At 40.6% G+C, this 5,024-nt stretch overlaps 1 non-coding gene across 1 annotated transcript; it reads right to left on the bottom strand.

Moving 5' to 3' along the window:
* Positions 1-492: 492 nt before the first annotated feature.
* On the bottom strand, positions 493-595 carry LOC114672959 (U6 spliceosomal RNA). Its single transcript, XR_003723473.2, has one exon. It is a non-coding gene; the product is annotated as a U6 spliceosomal RNA (small nuclear RNA).
* Between the last annotated feature and the right edge of the window lie 4,429 nt (positions 596-5,024).

Consider the following 5,024-nt stretch of genomic DNA (forward strand, 5'->3'; position numbering starts at 1 on the left):
GGGATTGCTGGGCCAAATGGTATTTCTGGTTCTAGATCCCTGAGGAATCGCCACACTGTCTTCCACGGTGGTTGAACTAATTTACATTCCCACCAAGAGTGTAAAAACATTCCTATTTCTCCGCAGCTTCACCAGCATCTGTTGTTTCTTGACTTTTTAATCGCCATTCTGACTGGCATGAGACGGTATCTCATTGTGGTTTTGATTTGTATTTCTCTAACGATTAGTGCTGTTGAGCTTTTTTCATGTTTGTTGGCTGCATAAATATCTTCTTCTGAGAAATGTCTGTTCCTGTTCTTTGCCCACTTTTTGGTGGGGTTATTTGTTTTTTTTCTTGTAAATCTAAGTTCCTTGTAGATTCTGGATATTAGACTTTTGTCACTTGGGTAGATTGGGAGAAGTTTCTCCCATTCTGTAGGTTGCCTGTTTGCCCTGATGATAGTTTCTTTCACCGTGCAGAAGCTCTTTAGTTTAATTAGATCCCATTTGTCAAAAAATGTGGAACACTTCACAAATTTTCATGTCATCCTTGCTCAGGCGCCATGCTAATCTTCTCCATATTGTTCTAATTTGAGTATATATGCTGCTGAAACAAGTACAGAAAGTGGTTTCTTGAGATGGAACCTGCTCCTGGTGAAGATGCTGTGAACATTGTTGAAATGACAAGAATTTATTATTTATTTATTTATTTATTTTATTTTTGAGATAGGGTCTCACATCACTGCCCAGGCTGGAATGCAGTGGCATGATCACTGCTCACCGCAGCCTTGTCCTCCCAGGCTCAAGCAATCCTCCCACTTCAGCCTCCCAAGTAGCTGGTACTACAGGTGTGCACCACTGCACCCGGTTAATTTTTGCATTTTTTGTAGAGACAGAGTCTCGCTTTGTCACCCAGTCTGAAGTGCAATGGCATGCTCACAGCTCACTGCAGCTTCGACCTCTTGAGCTTCAGCAATCCTCCCACCTCAGCCTCCTTGGTAGCTGGTACTGCAGGCTTGTGCCACTACATCCAGGTATATTTTTGTATTTTTTGTAAAGATGGGGTTTTACCATGTTACCCAGGCTTATCTCAAACTCCTGGGCTCAAGCGATCCTCCTGCCTCAGCCTCCCAAAGTGTCGGGATTGCAGGCATGAGCCACAGCCAGATCCCTTTTGCATACTTAATAGACTACAGAGTAGTGTGAACATAACTTTTATAGGCATTGGGAAGCCAAAATATTAGTGTGACTCACTGTATTGCAATGTTTGCTTTACTATGGTGGTCTGGAGCTCAACCTGCAAATTCTCCAAGGTATACCTGTGTATGACATTCTGGAAAATCAAACTAGGAAGAAAGTAAGAAGATCAGTAGTTGCCAAGAGTTGGTAGGTGAAGGGATGAATAGGCAGAGCACAAACAATTTTTATGCCAGTGAAGCTGCTCTGTATGCTGCTATAATGGCGGATTATAAATTCGTCTAAACCCATGAATATATAACACCAAGGGTGAACCCTAATGTAAACTACAGACTTTGGGTGATTATGATAATAATGTTTCATGGATTGCAACAAATGTAACACTCTGGTGGAAGATGCTGAAAATGGGGGAAATTGAGCATGTGTGGGGGAAGGGTGTATATGGGAAATCTCAGTGCTTTCTGTTTAATTCTGCTGTGAACCTAAAACTGCTCCTAAAGTCTCTTAAAAAATAAGTAAAAATACATATACATAAAAATATATAAAGTATCCTCAAAGTCCAACCTTTCTACTCCAGATCTAAACACATTTAAGAATGTGTTATATTTCTTTATAGATATTTTGATGTATAAATAAATACCTAATTTTTGGCCAGGCATGGGGGCTCATGCTTGTAATCCAGCACTTTGGGAGGCCGAGGTGTGTGGATCACTTGAGGCCAGGAGTTCCAGACCAGCCTGGCCAACATGAAGAAACCCTGTCTCTACTAAAAATGCAAAAATTAGCTGGGTGTGGTAGCGCACGCCTGTAATCCCAGCTTCTCGGGAGGCTGAGGCACAACAATGGCTTGAACCTGGGAGGCAGAAGTTGCAGTGAGCCAAGATCACACCACTATACTCCAGCCTGGGTCACAAGAGCAAGACTCTGTCTCAAAACAAAAACAAAAACCTACTTCTGTTTTTTACACATAAGGGGTCTCACTATGTTACCCAAGCTGGCCTCAAACTCCTGGCCTCAAGTGATTCTCCCGCCTCAGCCTACCAAGTGGCTGGGACTACAGGTGTGAACCCCCACACCCAGCTATATTTTTAAAGTAATGAACATTTATTTATTTATTGTTATATTTATTCACATGTACACACATACACATTAGTAGCAGACACTGGTAGTTGCTTATCCATTCCCTACCCCACCCTTGCTGATAAACCCTGATTTGTTTGTAGCAGTTATAGGTACGACTCCAGAAGATGCACGTTCGACTCATGGCTATCCTGTTTCCAGCTGCCAGCTACCGGCCCCCAGGCTCCCTTGTAGCTAGGGTTGGCTATGTGAACAGATCTGAACAATGAAATATAAGCGCACATTTACTGAGATAAGAATAAAAAGAGCCTTGATCCTCGATGATGTAATTAGTTGCTGACCCTTTCCTGAACTGCCTACCACCCCGGTCTCCTTGCAGTAAGCAATAAATGGCTTTAGAGTTTAAGCCTGTGCTAGTCGTGTTTTCTGTTACTTGAAGCCAGTGGCATGCTAGTAAACCAGCTGCGGGGGAGGGAAAAAGTTCCCCTGACTTGTAGTCTTTGCTGACTTCCTTGATGTAAATACTTTAAATACTCTCACTATGGCCAATTTTAAACAACCAACATGAAGCTTGACTGCACCTGTGAAGAAATGTACACATTTGGCTCTCAAGAGCCCTGTGCTCTCTCAAGCAAATATGAACCAGCTCTGGCACACCACTGCTTGAAGCCAAACAAATGCTAACATATGCATTGTAATTCTATACTTTTTCTTTACTTAATAAGCATAGACATTTCTATGTCGATATGAAAAAAAATACCCTTTTATGGCTGCATGATAACCTATTTTATAAATGCCCATAATTTATCCAGTCATTTAGATGTTTATTAACTTATTCCTTTTATTTAAAAAATAAAACACTATCTGTCTATGTATATTTCCACATATTTGTCTTTTTTTTTTTAGATAGGGTCGCACTCTGTCACCAGGCTGGAGTGCAGTGGGGCAATCTCGGCTCACTGCAACTTCCGCCTCCCAGGTTCAAGTGATTCTTCTGCCTCAGCCTCCTGAGTAGCTGGGACTACAGACACATGCCACCATATCCAGCTAATTTTGGGGTTTTTTTGTATTTTTAGTAGAGAAGGGGTTTCACCATGTTGGCCAGGATGATCTCGATCTCCTGACCTTGTGATCTGCCTGCCTTGGCCTCCCAAAGTGCTGAGATTACAGGCGCGAGCCACCATGCCCAGCCATATTTGTCTTTTTAAAATGATAGTTAAAAATAGAAATAAAAATACAGTAAAGAGCTGGGCATGGTGGCTCATGCCTGTAATTCTAACACATTGGGAAGCTGCGTAGGGGGGATCACTTGAGCCTAGAGGTTCAAGACTAGCCTGGGCAAGATAATGAGATCCCATCTCTACAAAAAATACAAAAATTAACCAGGCATGGTAGCACATGCCTGTAGTCCCAACTATTCAGGAGGGTGAGTTGGGAAGATGGCTTGAACCAGGTTGAGGCTGCAGTGAGCCGTGACAGAGCCACTGAACTTCACTGTGGGTGACAGAGTGACACCCTGTACCAAAAAAAAAAAAAAAGAAGAAGAAGAAAAGAAACACTTTAAAACAATTCCCTTCCTGTGCCCACCAATATCAAGCTACTGTATCATAAACTGTGCCCAATCCTAATCATATTCCTGACATTCCCTGAAAGTATTCAGCCAAAGCTCTAAAACTCTACAAATAATTGGCTCTAATTTTCTATTTTGAGACATTGTTAAGCCTCAGTCAAGGCGGTATACTTTCTTAATGCAGTAAATCTAATACACTTAACTTGGCTTAATCGACAGTTTTATAATGAGCTTTTGAGAAGTCACTATTTGACAATATATTTTAATTATGTAAACATACTACCAGGTTACCTTCCAGGAAGATTGTATCAACTTAAACAAATAACAACATTGGGTGAAAGTGTCCACTTCCTTCTGTACTAGATATTTTCTCAGTATCAAAACGTTTCCAGTCTGATAGGCAAAAAGTGATATATCGTTATTCTATTGTCCTTTTAATTTACATTTATCTGATTATTAATGAAATTTAGTAACATCTAGAAATGACACTTTTATGTAACTGGAAGCACAAAATCACTACTACACCACCACTGCCATCATAAATTAGAGAGAATGGTACCAAGCCTAAGACGTTGGCTTATAACCTTACAATGACTAATTGAAATGCTCTAGCCGAGATTCACTATGTAAGGTAACATCCTCTACATAAGCCTGTTGTTAATAATTGAGCCTATTTATTATTACTCCTCGCGGGTCTAAACAGTATAATTTAAAAGCAAAAATTAAGGAGTAGGAGTGAGGGCAATGGTGGAAGAAAGACACTAAAATCAGTATGTATAACAATGTAATGACTCCAATATAAGTAGTGGTGTTCTTGCAAATTACGGGCAATAGAAAAGTGTTTCTCTTCCTACTTATAAGTTTAGACTAGCATTCTCCAGTATTTATCCTCAAGTGATTTATGTGTATATATTTCTAATCCAATAGTTACCTACCCAATAGACTTCCAAACAAAATTAAAAAGATATGTGTAGTTATCTCTGGTGGGAAGATCTGAAAGATGTCCAGATTTGCTAATGGCCCACATGAGACTGCAAGACAGGACTTCATCTCCTAAAGTTTACCTTAGACTTCCTTGTTGCTGCTCTGAGCCATTGTTCTTGAAGAAATGACTCAAATTTAAAGAACCATACTCCTGGAGAGGAGAATATCTCCTACAGTGAGACCATCCCTGGTGGTTAGAAGGTGGGATTTCCTG

The sequence above is a fragment of the Macaca mulatta genome, chromosome 15 (assembly GCF_049350105.2).
Source record: "Macaca mulatta isolate MMU2019108-1 chromosome 15, T2T-MMU8v2.0, whole genome shotgun sequence".
In the NCBI taxonomy this organism is placed as follows: Eukaryota; Metazoa; Chordata; class Mammalia; order Primates; family Cercopithecidae; genus Macaca; species Macaca mulatta.